Source organism: Struthio camelus, chromosome 16 (genome assembly GCF_040807025.1).
Source record: "Struthio camelus isolate bStrCam1 chromosome 16, bStrCam1.hap1, whole genome shotgun sequence".
Classification (NCBI taxonomy): domain Eukaryota; kingdom Metazoa; phylum Chordata; class Aves; order Struthioniformes; family Struthionidae; genus Struthio; species Struthio camelus.
In genome coordinates this window covers 21469659-21485762 of record NC_090957.1, presented here as the reverse complement: position 1 = coordinate 21485762, position 16104 = coordinate 21469659, and the positions used below count along the sequence as shown (strand labels likewise).

Sequence of the window (16104 nt, the reverse complement as noted above, 5' to 3'; positions counted from 1 at the left end):
GTTCCAAAAGGACCAGATGTTGTTTCCCTTCAATGGTAATTTCTTTGGTTGAAAATTTAGGATTAAGCACACAAACCTATGGGATGAAAGCGTTCACAGGTCAGCTAGATAGATAAAGTACCCTTAGTACAAAGACAAAAATAAATTGCTTTGCAGCATATAAGAGTAGGAATCAAGAGCCTAATAAGGAAAGTCCAATTAAATACCTTCTCTATAATTACAACCTCAAGCTAAAGCCTATGCCAAATCTCATCAGTTAAGTACTACCCATGCTTTATTACTGGGCATCCCTTAATAGCTGCATGCATAAAGTCATCTGTGCTGATGTGTAGCTTCCATTGCCAATGCATGACTTCAGTACTTTTTTCTAGCAAACGTTCATATTTTGTTTCACCACAAGGTTGTGGACATTAGAAGCTTGGGGCTTCACTGTTAGTCTGATATATTTATTAAACTTTCCTACTTAGAAGGGCCCCATCATTGCTATATTAAAACATTATCAGCACTGCTGAGAAAGAGGTACCTTAGCGAGGGAGTATGAAAGGCACTGTACGTCCGCTGTAGCTCTTACTCTGACTGGTCAGTTGAGAAGATGCCCAATATTAAATCAGTTAGGAAGGCAAACTTTTCTCATGTATAATTTTGTTTTCATTTCAAGCTGCACAAGGAAGACCTTTAAAGCTGCTCCTACTTTTATTAGTGTTTGTTTAAGCATGAAGGTAGCACATCAGTTGGAATCCATGCAAAGAAAAACATCAAGGTGAGAGGTAGTAGAAGAACACTGAGTATTTTCATTGCACCGCAGCATAAAAAGGCTGTAGCTGAGATCAGGACCGCATAGTACTAGGCCCTGTACAACTACCTAGTGCGAGGCCATTTGTGCCCTGAAGAACTTATAAAAAGGACTCAATAGAAAACACAAATATGGTGGGGGGGGGGGGGAGGGGGAAATCAAAGCAAAGCAAAAAGAGTTAGTGAAAAGCAGCCTGTTATGATTTTGGAATTTTTAATTCCCAATTTTTCTCCTTGCTTTTCTAAATTTTACCTATTCCAAGTCCAGTGAAGCCATTGCTTCCATGAAGTTATACTAGCATTGAACTAGAGGAACATAGCAGTGAGTTTAGGCTTTACTTTTATTCTCACCAAAATATATCCTTTTATTAAACCTCTGAGTAACTCAGACAGCAACTACAAGAGAAAGCAAAATAGCCTTACTATTTATCAGGGCCCATCAAAAGGCATGACTTTCTGCAGAAAACATACCCTTAAAAATGCTTCTGGCTTACCCTTTAAGAGGTGCCTTTCACCTGAGACTCTCCAAAGCCCTTCATAAAAAAATAAGTAGGCCTTGCTACACCCTGCCAAGCTCAACAGATATTACAACCATTTTCCACACATCCAAGCCAGATTCAACAACCAGCTCTTGCTTTCTCACAGACTGTGCCTGCCTAGGCTATAAACGGTACAAGCCATGAAACCCCCAAAGATAATTGGAATACTTGATTGAAAAGTTCCACTAGCAAAAGTGAGACAACAATCGGCACCCAAGACAGATGCGCATCCATCTTTCATGGTAATACAAACTTTCACCTCCAGGCCTATGCACCTTACCAGTTATCTGTAGCTAAGAGGTCAATAGTTTGAAGCTCTGTTATTAGATGACATTTGCATTACAACAACATAGGGTGTTTACACTCAAGATAGATGCTTTATTATACTGGCTATGATGAAGATACTTAGTACAAGTACATGCCATTCTACAGTCTAAACAGATCAGACAAATTAACGAAAAGGAAATGAAACAAAGCCACAGAGGTATGAAGTAATTTATAGGTAATACACAGCTAACTTCTGAGGAGAGGAGAGGTTTCTAAATCACTTGTCCAATGCCCAAATCATCAGACACACTGCTAGACTTGTGAATACATTCTGAGACTGCAATTATTTTCTGGATCCTCTCTTTGGATTTCTCTCCACTGGAAAGATATCCCAACCCAACCAACTGAAGACCAAGCACATTACAGTCAAGCCCACAGGAACAAGGAGGAAGACAAGTTATTGAAATGATGCTTAGTTAATTTTCAAGGTTAGGAAAATCCCAAGAAAAGTCAATTGCAATTCATTCAAATTGTTAATTCATCCAGGATGTTAAATGGTATTTACTAGCTATTTCAGGTACTCAAACAGCCCCATGGCTATAGCATCTGAACATGCCACAGTCCCTCATATGTTCCTTCGTAGTATGATTTTTGGGAAGGAGGGCAGGGGCTGGAAAAGAGAAGCAAGATGAATTGACCCAAGACACCCAGGAAAGCTGTAGCACTGCAAGAAATCAAAGACATGATTCCCAAGTTCTGTTGCCAAACAATGAATCAACATCCCTCCCTAAGGACTAGGGAATGCCATCCTTCTCTGTGCAACTATAACCTTTAAAAACTATAATGTAACCTTTGTAACTATAACACTTGTTACTCTGATCTCCTCCCTCAATATAATATGATAGGCCCTTTTGCTGCTGAAGTCTCTTGATTCCTGATAATGATATGTCTCTCCAGGGAGAAAGCATTCTTTTATTGTAGAATAACAAGCATCTTGCAAGCTTGGGATCCTAAGGATCCATTTCGGATGACTTCTGGCCAATTTCATCACTTAATTTTGGCCACAGGGTAGCAACCGTTGAAATCTGGCTACTTTAATAACCAATTCCATTTTGCCTAGTGGATAAAGTTCTGCACTCTTTCTCCTTGTTCTTTTTGGTTTAGAAAGTGCCTTGAGAAGTCTTTTGCATGATAATAAACAGTCATGAAACAGTACAGTGCACAAGAAGGGAATGATCTCTTTAATAGAGTTGACCTGCTCACACATGGGACTGCCAGCTGTGACTAAGAAAAAGCTGCTGCTAAGTGACGGTAATGCAGAATTATGAAAATAATTGACCACTTAGAAAAGCTGAGTAAAGAAGCCTCTTGCATGCATACAACATTGTTCAGCAAGAAGAATTAATCCTGGGCAAACACTGAGCCCATTTATAACTACAGGCTCTGGAACATACTGAATGCAAAGATGCTTCATTCTTCCCCATGTCTGTCTCAGGTCTTGCACTAAGGCTGAGTCCACACAAGACCTCAGGGAAAAGAAAGAGACAGGGAGTCAGTTCTCTGTGGAGGCAGTGACATAGACTGTAAACTGTCTAGGGCTTAGGCTGGTCTCAGTTTGTATACAGCTAGTACCAAAGGCCCTTAGCCTGTGACTGGTCTTGTCCCCCGACAAGTGGAAAATAACACTCTTCCCACCTTCAGGCTGCAGGACTGCATACCAAGTGTGAATGAAGCAAACGGTTAAGCTCCCTCTTTGTCTCTGTCCAAGATTTTCCACCAACAGTCAAAGGCAGACACAGAGAAAGGTCAGCCTCAACCAACTACTACTCTGCCAGATCTGTACGGCCCAGCCACTGCTGAACTTTGAACACTGTAGCCTCACAAATGAACAGGATGAGCGTCAATCCTCACAGCAGCAGCACTGGAGGCCCAAACATAACGTGTGACTCGCCATTCACAGTGTTTACAATTCTGCCAGCAACCAAACACAGACCCAAATGCTAGCCAATCCACTCAGGGGCATTTCAAGGCTAGACTGTAAGCCTCTTTTTGGATGTGGTAGCATCCACCAGTCTAACTACAAATGGTTTGGAGCATCATATGCCTAGACATGTTGACTAGAACACACTAAGAAAGTCTTCAAGCCCTTTCAAAATAATCATACTGCACTGCTTCAAGAACCTCCTATTTAAACTAACAAGCTTCTGTTATCCCTTCCCCACAATCCCGCTGTTAGAAACTATAAACACTGATCCCCATTATTTACCCATCACACAATCTTCCAGGCATTCACACTCCTAAATATAGTTCAACTTCCTTTGCTTAGTCTTAACCTTTTGTTTGATCAGGAGACTCCTTTCTGAAAAGGGTTCAAACTCCACAGTCAAAGGTCACAAACTCCTAATATCTAAGAGCTGTCAGGAAGAAAAAACAAACAAACAAACAAAAACAAAAAAACCCCACCACTACCACAATTAGAAGTCAAGAACTTAATGTTTGCATCGCCTAAGCCATAGATATGTTATCCTTCCTAAGGGCCTCATTGTGGAGTATCTGTATTTCAAATAGTGCCCATTGCCCCTTGTTCTTTCACTGGGTACCACTCAAAAGAGTCTGGCCCCATTTCCTTTGCTCATGCCCCCTCCCCACCAAGTATTTATATACATAGTTAAGATCTCCCCCTGAGCCTTCTCTTCCTGAGGTTAAATAATCCCGGCTACCTCAGCTTCTTCTCATATGACAGATGCTCCAGCAGTCTCTTAATCATCCTCCTTTGCTGGACTCATGTCCATGTCTTTCATGTACTGGAAAGCCCAGAACTGGACATAGTACTTCAGATGAGGTCTCATCAGTGCTGAAGAGAAGGGGAGAATCACCTCCCTTGACCTGCTGGCAACACTTTTTCACTACAAGAGTGGAAAGGAAGGGTCCTTTAGTCCATCAATAAATTTGCACTCAGTGACTACTGGAAAAAAAATTTTGTTTCACACTGGGAGGTTTCATTTCAAAGGAGATTCACTGTTGAATAAATGCTGAAGACATTATTATAGAAGAGCAATTTAATTTTAAAATTCTACCTATAATTAAACTGGATGTTTTGGATCAGTATCTGGAGAAAGTACTTTTCTCACCCGGCAGCAGGGTAAAACCCAGAGGCAGTTAGTGGGAAGTGAATGTCCAAGGCTCTGTGGTTAAATGTGTAAGCTGACCTGGACTCAAACGGCCTGTGTTTTGCTCTGCCACATACCCTGGATGCAGACATCATCTTTTCAATAAAACCCTGGGATAAGAGATATCTAAATGGATGATTCTCACTTCTAAAGATAGCTCTTGCAGGGAAGCATCAGCGTGGGAAGCTGGTTACTGCTCCTCTTTAAAATTTTGGCCATTAAGCTACAAGGATCTCAATACCCTTCAGAAAATGGAAGCATTTCCATTAAACGCTATTAAGGGTAAATCAAAATAACAGAGGTTTCTCTAAATAATTGAGTATGATGCAATTTGATGGCCCAAGGCTAAAGTAAAATGTTTAGCAGAGTGCTCTAAAAAGCATGGGAGATTGTATTTCAGTTCTCACGCTAAAAACACATGCAGTTCACAAGCTGTTTCAGATTTCACACCAGAGCTAATATTCACTGTCTTTTTTTTTCCCTCCCCTCTATAACACCCTGCTCATTACTTAAAAGCAGTTACCTTTGGCATGCAATCAAAAAGCTTTTAAACTTGTGTTAAAAAGAAAATTTGCCTCTTCTCCAATTACAATAATCTCTGGTACTCTCTTTGGACTGATGTGTTTATGAAGTGAGGAAAACTCTCTGTAAATTATTGTATAAGCATTGTTCATCACTGAAAATGTTTCATTTGTTTCCAAAAAGGAGTAGCAATATGAGGAGGTTCATATTATGTTTACAAGGGACCTTAATTTCTGTAGTTAATTAAGTGCATTTTTAAAATACAAAATGCCAAGGTTAAAAAGCCAAAAGAATGAAAATAATAAAATGCCTGACTGGACAATGATTATTTACATCTATTTCCACAAAAGTTACATTTCTGTGAGCTAAAAAAAAAAAAAAAAAAGAAAGAAGGAAATGGACCTTTTACATTTTTATCAGACCTTAGGAGCATGGCGCATTTAGAAGCCTCAAGGAAGAGTCATCTAAAAAACCCAAAGCATAAAGCATCTCATGAGCCTGATTTTCAGAGGAAGGCCTGCAACTCCCACTGAAATTGACGGGAACAGCTTGTTCTCTTGACATTCAGAACCTTCAAAAAGGTGGTCCAGACTAGCTCCAAATCAATTTCCTGTGCCTTTCACTGAACTTCTGTAAATATTTTGTTGATATATTTTAAACAGGAGGGACAGAAAGGATTTCTATCAGGAACTTATTTCTCACCTTAAAAACAAGCAAAGAGGAGCTTCCCACATTGCTGCATTCCATAATTTTACTGCGAGTCTGTGGATTTTTGACATTCTTCTGAAAGCCTTACCATCTTGAGGCATGCCATAGGATAAGAATCTCACCATTTAAGAAATAGATTTTCTTTTTCCTCATAGTTGATTTTATTTTACTGTCATGAACTTTAATCCAGTCTTGTGATTTAGGGCCATGAAGGAAAAATTTCTGACTCATGATTTTTCATTGCTTGGGGCAGACAATCGTGACGTTGGGCGACTCTGATAATTGCTCGGATTTCAGGTCCTGAATGAGAAAAAACAGAACACAAGCTCCAGAATCATACAGTCATTGGTTCCTAATTAGGTCTTCTCTTTCAAACACAATTAACTTTGTGCAAAAGGGGATAACAAGTCATCATAAAAGCAATAAAGAAAACAGTCCCACCGCTAAGCACATTTTGTTGTTAACCCTTACGTATGTAAGCACCTTAGAATACTAACTAGCACTAGCAAAGGCACTCCTGCAACTCAAGCAAGCTCTCCCAGAAACACCCCAAATATCTGGTCATAAGGGATCACCAGCCAGATTAACATTCAAAGGCTTCCTGGCTTTCCACTGCTGGCTTTGATAGAGACATTCTGCAAGACTTCAGTTGAAGATATTTGACTGTATTTCTACCAAAATTCACACAGACCCTGAAACTTCGGCACTTAACTAGTCTCAGGCTAAGTACTTGGTGATGTGCTGCAGAAAATGCAGCCATACAATTGCTTTCCTATTTTTTGCCATCTCCAAAATGGGTGGAATACTCACCTGCTTTGCAAAGCTGAGGTGGCACCTAATCAAAGCTGGAAAGTAACTGTTAAATTGTTTGACAGAAAGTGCAATCTTAATTAACAAACGTGTTTTGCAGATCAACTGTACGCTGTAAAAAGATCTGGGAACCATTCTGCTTCTCAAAATTTGCCAGGCCTTTCACTGTGAGTAGTCATTGACTGATACAGAGCTGTACCAGCTAACATTTTCCCTCTACTTATTCTCTAAGAAGAAAGCATCTTACACTGACAATTATCCAAGCCTAGGTGCTCCAGGGCTATGCAAAAGGAAACTGCAATGGACAGATGTAGGACCTCCATGTCAGGTCTCCTCCTGAGTGAGAAAGTAAAGCCTAAAGCATAGCAATTTCAAAAGCATTTGTTTGTGATATTTTTCCTCCTCTTTCCTCGGGAGGGCAATAAATGCTCATGCAGTTCTGCTCTACCCAGGCACTCTAGGAACTTGAAAGCAACAGCAGAACACACAACATGAGATATTGCCTGACAGGACAGACCAGGCATTAACAATTCAAACATGCTTATTGCACCAGGTCAGCAACTCCTTTAAATAAGAAAAAAACTTCTTCATAAAATTTCTCTGAAAGAAAAGCCACATGACTTCTGGTCTCACACCTCAAAAACCACCACACAGTCTAATATCACTGGCATCAAGTTCACAGATTACAGTTCACAGTATCCTGATTGGGACCACTGGAATACTGTATGTGTTATGTCTACAGATTATAACAGGCAAGATAGGAGTGTTCTTATTGCTCTACTTCAAGAAGAATACAAAATTGTTCAACAGCAACCAGTTAAAGATTATTTCACAGAAAAGGCCATTTTCATCCTCAGTCTGAAGTCCAGCTCTGACATTACAATAACCCACTCAGAATCAAGAGCATATTCTAGCCTTGTCACACTGAAGGAAATGCAGAGAAGCTGAAGGAGCTACTCCTCATCTTAGATCAGCATACGAGAGAAATTATACTGAGAAGAATTATGTTAGCATTCAGCTACTACCTGCCACGTTATGCCTACAGAGCTGAAAAAAATTCACAAAGCAAAGCACACATTCTGCAAAGCTGGTTAGGTGCATGCATACCACTGTAAAGCTGCCTCATGGCCTTCTTCACCCCATTCAGCTCCTCACTCAGTTCCCTCTGCTACAGTATACAAAGTCTGTTAAAGATTTTGCAGGCAACTCTTCCCACACTTCAAGCAGCCTCATCAATGGCACACAGAGTGATCACAGGGTGAATACACATTCACGTCCAGGCAAAAGCAAACCTGGTATCTCAGGCCTCTCTGCCTTTACTATTGTTTGTCCAAATTAAAAAGAGAGCCATACCGCATCCAGTTGTTCTCCCCTAACTTCTCAAAATCATCTGCTCTGTGCAAGAGGAAAAATGAGGGTATTCAAACATATGGCACAAGCAGCAACTGAATGTTGCTCTGCCTGTGCAAAAGTTTAACCATACCACACAATATCGACAGCTATCTAGCTAAAGGAATCGTTACGACATTTTTTCCTCTGAATCACCTTATCTGCATGGGCTCTCTTTTGTTATTGATTTAATTGTTTCCATGCCATCTCTCCACCTATTCTGTTGCAACTTTGCCAGCTATTACAATATTTAATTAAGGGAATTTAAAGATTTAAACTGAGTTGGACTTTCTTGGAAGAGCATCATGCATAACAAACAAAAAATTAAACCCACAATTCTTCAAAATGCTGTAATAACAAAATAACACTGGCTTTTTGCAAATACCCCAGAGGCAATGTCAGTAGGTATAGTAAGGAGGGGAGAAATAGTAGAGAAGCACTTGTATAGGAACTGGGGAAACAAACTTTACAGAGAAGAAGCAGTTTCTTCTCTTGATAAAGAAGGAGGACTAACTGAGCAAAAGACTGGAAAGATCCGTAACAGCTAGAGTCTTACCAACTTGAAAAAATTCATTGTAACACATATAACTACAGAAGCAACCTTTCTCAGCCTAAGGGAATGGGCTTAAAGCAAACCTGCATAAAGCAAAATTAAAATGGATGTCAAGCAAAAGGTTTGTCTTTTCTTTAATGTGTCAAGATAAGCCATTTAAAGTGCATCTCCCACTCTAAGATGTTTCTACCACAGACAGAAATCAAAGTTAACGGTGTTAGCGGTGGACATCTTCAAAAAAGCAGAGCTACTGCGCTCCCTTTGGGCAGTATTTGTTCTACACAGCTACTAAATAGTGCAGCTTGGTCACTGAATTTTTCACCAAAGAGAAAAGAGTACTTTATACATGTTGCATTTCAAAAGGTATTCCCACACGTGAAGTTTAATACCTTTTATCTATCTTGTGTAAATGACCTGTTACAGTTCAGAACACTTCTGAAGTTCAATTTACAAGTATTTCTTGAACTCAGGAACTTCTTTAATAGTATTATGGTGTGGAGCACTTACACAGCTAAACATGGCATTTCTTGTCTGAAGAAACGTGCTTCTCCCTTGTCTGATAGGAAGCATTTATGAAGAAATGCACAGCTAGATTTTTTAAGAGAAAAAGCCACTGAAGAACCAGAGAAGACTGAACTGGCAGTAGGGCAAGTCAGAACTCAATTCTTGATCAGGCAAGTGTCTGTTTACTTTGGGATGGTAGATGTCAGCTCAAAGGGCTTAGGCCATCTTTCCAATGTATTACGCAGTAGAGAAATAACGCTGTTTCAAGGACTGATTACTAATATGAATTCATTATATCATAAGCTCCCACCAGAGCAGTGATCACTTCCTTCTTTTGTTTAAAGGGATGCATATATGACTAAATGTAGTCACAGCTACCCCTTCATTCAACATTCAGGTCTGTCTCTGCAATCTGTTTTCAAACTGTATTGCCTTTCCAAATGCATTACTGGACAGATCATGACATGGATTTTGTTTTTCTTGTTTTAGATCTGTGATATTTAAATACAGCATTATCCAGTAAGAATAGTAATTTTCTTCAGTTACTAAGAGAAGAAAAGCAATATGTATAATGAAACAGAGGTATGGAAATGGAAACAACAAAACCCAAGGTTAATGCAGTTAAATCAAGAGGACAGGCTTGCTTGCTAGGCTGAGCAAGCCAACCTCTCTAGTTTCTTCTCATCAGATAGGCTCTCCTTTCCTCTTCTCTGCACACAGAATTTGGAATGGACCAGCATATGAAACTGCAGGTCTACAGCAAGTATTTTCTACAGATCTATCAAGTTGGAACAATAACTTAGCATTCAGAAATAGCAAATTTACCACTTCTGTTTAAGGGGGGAAAGTTTTCCGGTCTGTAAGCCTGATCTAGATAAAATACAGATTTAGAACAGATTTGGAAGGCAAAGACAATTAAAAGGTACTGAGGTAAAAAAAGATAAAGATTTCCAAAGGCCCCTGAAGTGAAGGACTGAGGCCACCAGAACTGCAGCTGATGTCAGACCTATATGAGGTGGATAAATTGAGTAATATTAATAACTGGAAGCAGCAAGGAACAGCACAAATCCAGCCTCAAAATGTCAAGTAAACAACAAGAAGATAGAAGCTTTGCTACACAATTTGAGGGAACAGCAATAATGTTTTAAGAATTTGAGTTCAGTTTATTTGCTTTCTGGTTTATAAGTGGCTAGGTCACACTTGCATCAAATTAAAAAAAAATCCCAATGGTTCTCTATAGCCTTGAAGGCTATAAACCTTCTCTTTTCAAATAAAAGCTGAGATTCTCATATGAACATACAGCTCCATATACTTGGAATTCTTCATTAAATAAGGTAACAGCATGGAGCTCTGGAGCCACAAATTCATAGTTTGACTTCATCTTTGATACTAAAGTTCAGCAAACAGCCTATGTGCACAGCCCAAACTCTTTTGGGGTGAGCATGCATTTTGAATAAGCCTCTCCTCCCTTAAGACTTTCTTTGGGAGAGGCAAGACTATAACAAATTCCAGCATCTGTGTCATCATAATCAATCTGAACAGAAAGGACTGGGATCTCAGCATGAACAGGAATAAATGATGCAATTCAAAGAGGCACTTGGATCTAGAGGCCTTCCTTTCCCTGACAGCAGAAAACCTTAGTAGTATGATATAACCAGGGAAATCTGTTTGAAGCATTGGACCAAAACTCATTGCATCCTCCAGGCTGATAAGTGGGCCAGGTTCTCCTGAGTTCAAGTTCAGTTGCTCAGGAAGAACTGCATTGTTACTGGCAGACAGACAGTTCACAAAAGAAGATGTCCTGAGAGTGCTTAGGAACATGTGGTGAAAAACTCTGAGGCTCTCTAGACCAAATAAAGCTTCTTCCTGCAGTGCACTGAACACAGCTACTTTCGTGCAACTCTTTCTATCAGCACTCAGGCGAAGAAATTTGGCTCTCTGTTGCAATATAATATATTTTACACAGCAGCACAGCAAAGGTGAAGCCAGGAGCACACTGGGAAGGATAATGACACATAACACTGTGAGTAGTTCTTGTCCCACAGGGATGAGGTGCCTCCTGAAGCCATTCAGGGGCTGCAATTCACTTGGTCGGACTTCAGTACTCTGAGCAGTGAGCTGTATCATATTGATTATTTTGGCTCTGCCATTCAACAAACATGCAGCAGGCACAGCTACTAGGAATATACGTGCTGCAGCTGCTGCCTTTCCTCCAGCATAAGGAACTCAAAAGGGAAATCAGCACCAAGCACTAACATTGGGGAAAAGGAATAGATAAGGCCCATGCAACAAGCCCACCCATGTCCCAGTGCAGTCTCCTCCAACAGAGCTCCTGTGCAAACTCAGAGAGATTCTGAACAAGGTCCGACAGCACAATACCCAGGAACAAAGATGGAAACTCCCAACCCTCTCTTTCACACTCCCATCCAAAGGAACAAGTCTCAGAGGCTAGTGCAAAGCAAACCTGTAATCCTGTAACCCTCAAAGAGGGTTTTAAAAGAAGCCTCAAGTGCAGCATTAAATACCATTCTACAACTTAAAATCAGAATTGGCCTTTTCAATTGAACCACAAAGGGATTCTGTAGTTTTTAATGAATGGGTTTGATTACTGGTAGAAAATTTATTATTCAGGCAAAAAATAGCTTTTCAAGTAGTTCGACCCATCTCTAATTTGAATAAAAATCTCATTGAAAAGCCAAGTTCTGTGTGTTTAATAGTGACTAAGTTATCATTTTTACTTGTATTTACTGCTAACTTTCCCCTAAAATGCAATAACTACATTTATTTTGACAAGCAGGCAAACTGTATTTACATCTAAATGATGTACATTTTGATTCCGGCACATTTTCTCCAGCTCTCAATAATCCACCTGAAGTTTAGGGCAATTATTTTACAGCATGAGAGTTTAGAATCCGTATATTTAAAACGCTCCAAATATTTATTCAAAGTGAACAAACTAATGAGACTAATTTCAAACAATATGAAAACACCTTTAAATTACAAGTCAGGCCAAGCACAGTCAAATCCTATAAACAATATTATCATTGCAAGTCAATTCAAAGTTCATATTTCCCTAAAAAAAACCACAGCAAGTGTTGAATAATTTGTACAATGCTGGTTTTGTTTTTTCAGCACCCTTGCTACACTTAAACAATAATTACACCAATCAGAACAATACATTGTTAGCTTCACTGAGGGAGATACTGTCTGGATAAAGTTTGTTTTCAGCCCAGGTAGTTATCAATTTACTTTTAAAAGTAAGATAGATTAAAAATACACTCTACATTTAATTAATTTTGTTACTGGAGCAGTGCCCTTCTGGCAACGTAACCCATCCATCAAGCATGAAGTAAACACCATATATATTGCTTACTTTAAATGTCTTTTCCAACAGAAGGTCTTCCACACACATACCTTTCTTTTTTCTCCTCTGATGAATAATACATACAAATGGAGCTAGGAGAGTTTGAGCAATTCGGGGCAGTTATTACAGCTCTGCAAATGCAGTAAACAAGCAAAATATGAAGTGCATTAAACAAATGCCACAAAGGTAATGGAACAGAGGCCAGGGTAATAAATCTCCACTTATCTACTAGTCAAACAGGTGATTTAGCTATACAGTACCTAGAGAAAGTGGAAGCAAGGTTTTTCCAGTCTGTGGCTGAGCTCTCCAATATTTTGCTTGTACATCAGTATATATTATACATTATGTCAACCTTTGTTCACACAAACTTCCTCAAGCTTGGTGACCTGAGGAAAGGCCTCTCTCTGGTTTGTCATAAATGCATTATTTCAAAAGTCACCAGCAATTCTAGGCTCCAATTTTCTGGTGACAAACTAACAGCATGTTTAAGATGCATAGCTTTTTGCTCATACAGACTCAGCTTCCTGAAAAAAAAAAAAAAAATTAAACACCTTAAAAAGACCCCTTGGTTGATGAGACTCATTATACTCACATTAAATACGTTTGCTGGAAACGAGATGCAGCTCTTTGAATGACATTAAAATGCTGGTTTCAAAGATGAGATTGAAAGTGTCTGAAAGGCTTTTCTTTTCTTTCCTTTCGCCCCCCCCCCCGGGGGGGGGGGGCAGGGAGGAGGGAAAAGAGAAAGATGTTGTTCTTAAGCACACTTTGAGTTAGCTTTGTACACCTGGAGTAAAGCTAGCCCTAATCTGGTATGTTTCCACATTAAAAAAAGGAAGAGAAGAAATACTAAAAAGTGAGCCAGTGGAAGATCTTGAATGGACAAAACATAGGAGAGATTGCTTTGAAAAAGCTAGCCCTGTGAGTTTCATGACATGAGTTACATGCCTTTGAGGACAAACAACAACATTCAGAACACTTATGCTATATGTCTGAAAAGATGTCTCATTATCACAGGCTGACACTTGTTTTGGGATAAAAACTTCTGGTTTTTTTTCTAAGAAGAGTAAGTATATAAGAAATCAGGGATTTCTGCTGTTCAAGATATCAGATGTCTAAAGAACATTACTGTAATCCTAGAGCTACTTTAGGACCGCTGTATAGCGCAGAACTCTGGAAAACAGGGCTATATTTTTGTATAGTACAGTATAGACCCAGTAGGCAAAGCATGGTGAGAAGGAATCAAACGCAGAGGAAATCTTACCTCTTACTGCTGCTGCTGCTTCTAACACAATTGACTCTGCGCCAAGCTCTGTTTACCTATACCTCAGTTTCTTCACCCCTAAGACAAAGAAAACTCTTATCTGCTTTAGCAGAGTGTTGCAAAGCTTTAGACATAAGTTGTACAAAGTGGCTTGAGAGTCTCAGATGGAAAGTTAGAAAAAGGGCAAAGTATTACTAGCACAGTTTGTGGGTTACTATGTAGGTCATTACCTGAAGATGCATCACCTAATGGTTTAGGCAGAAGAAAGTGTGAGCTAGGACAGGGAGAGAGAAATCATTTTTAAAGGAGATGCCTGGGTAACAACCAAGTTATCCAATCACACATTTAGCCAAGAAAAAAAAGGGAAGCAGGTTCCACACAGAGGGCAAGACAAACTATCCTACAAGCATCAGATTTTAATTAGACACACAACTAGCTCCTCCACCCTGAATATCTCAAAGCAGTCCACAAGCCTCTGTTGACAGATAATAGCAAAACCCCTTTAAAGTAGGTATTTATCATTCCCATCTTACATGAAGAAACAAAGGCACAACTAACGCTTTGTACTGATAGAAGGCCTCTTAGCAGAGCAGCAAACTCAACCACACTCCTTTACTCTGCTAATACTCAAAAGCTTTTCAATTTCCTCAAGACAGTCTTACCTCAATCTGAGGATTCAAACCCTAATGTTTGTCTTTGGATTAATTCACAAACAGGACATATTTCATTATGTTTGCTGTATGTTCCATTATGTTTTGCTAAATTAAACAGTTGTTTAATCCTTTGGTTATTGTAGCATGTTACTGTCAGATCTCAAGATGGGCAACCATGGAGAAAAAGGTTTAACAAAACTGCAGGCAGTTTATGGACAAACACAGGAAATGTAATACCCTGAACTGGAAAACCCTGCTTGCTGATTACTGCAACTGGTAAATTTGCATCAGATTACAACTGCAAAGATAAATACAAGAAAATCTTCCTTCCCCCCTGCCTTTTCCCTCAAATGGCACAGCTAGAATTTCTGGTGACAACAGCACCACCCACCCAAACTTTTGGGAAGCTCGTGAAATAAAGGATAGAGAAAGAGGCACAGCATTTTTCCTGGCTTGCAGAGAAGGCATGCAGCTGAACAAGTAAGGCATGGTCCATACGTAATACACTGTCAGCTATTGTTACTAAGGAAACAGCACCAGTTAACCCAGGCAGAAAACATCCACATCCAGCTCCTAACAAAAACACATGTCCACTATTATGAATATCAACAAAGCCTGCACTATTTCAGTATACCTTTGACTGACAACACAACATGGGTGAAATTCACCCAACAGCAACCTGTAGCCCAGCGAAAAATGGGCTATTAGGCAAGGGCTCTGCAATGCCAGGAATACTCTAAGCCACATTTGAACTTGTCTAAGGGTTAGTCTAGGTTTGAGGAGCCCACAACACGGGGGCACAGGGGTAGGAGTTAATGAATTAACAGCTATTTGGGAGATAGAAAGTGCTGTTTTGTTCTCTCATGTAAGGCAGTCACCAAAAGCTTGAGCAAATTAGAACGGACATAGCAAGAAGAAAGAACTACTATAACAATTTTTCCCTCCAAAGGGGAGAGGGCTCCCCCACCATGAGCAACCTTTCCCCCCAGAAGCTACTAAATACACACAGCCAGGCTCTGAGTAGCATTCCTAAGTCATATACCGACAGCACTGCATGCATAGGGAACAGGCTTAATAGGTAAGACAGAAATCAAGTTCCAGGGACTTGTTACAAACAGCAGCAGAGGGAAGGACCACTCAGACTTTTTATCCAATAAACATGCTGGAGGCACTAGAGAAGCTTTAGGAAGCCGTATGTCCCCAGGGGACGAGTCCTTTTAAGCTGCAAGAGTATTCCTCACCCCCAACCCCCCAAAATTAGCTGGAAGCTTCTACCACCTTTCTGAAGTCTTTTCTTCATGTGATTGGAGCAGAAACAAGAGAATAAATCTCCTTTCCACCCTCAAGCCAGTTTCTAGACTTCCTCCAAAGCGCTCTTGCCACCAGGTTGGGATGGGATATGGTTAAAAAAAAAAACAGTGTTCCCAAGAACGCCTGCAAGATAGATATGTCTTTCTCCTGTGCACAGGTGTCATAGGTGACACCAGTGATGCTTTGCTTTCTTCTGTAGAAGTATGAGCTGAGTTCTCTTTCAACTAAACCAAAAGCCACCCACATCCTCCTGATTCC

At 39.9% G+C, this 16104-nt stretch overlaps 1 protein-coding gene across 9 annotated transcripts in view; it reads right to left on the bottom strand.

The window, feature by feature from the left end:
- The window catches only part of SGSM2 (small G protein signaling modulator 2), an 80290-nt gene that overhangs the window by 48362 nt on the left and 15824 nt on the right, over window positions 1-16104 (bottom strand). The window contains exon 2 of one of the 9 annotated variants that reach the window (XM_068909898.1): window positions 5993-6298. The exons of the other annotated variants lie outside the window; for them this stretch is intronic. The gene's annotated coding sequence lies outside the window, so the exon portion shown is untranslated. The remainder of the gene's footprint in view (window positions 1-5992; window positions 6299-16104) is intronic. 9 annotated transcript variants of the gene reach the window in all.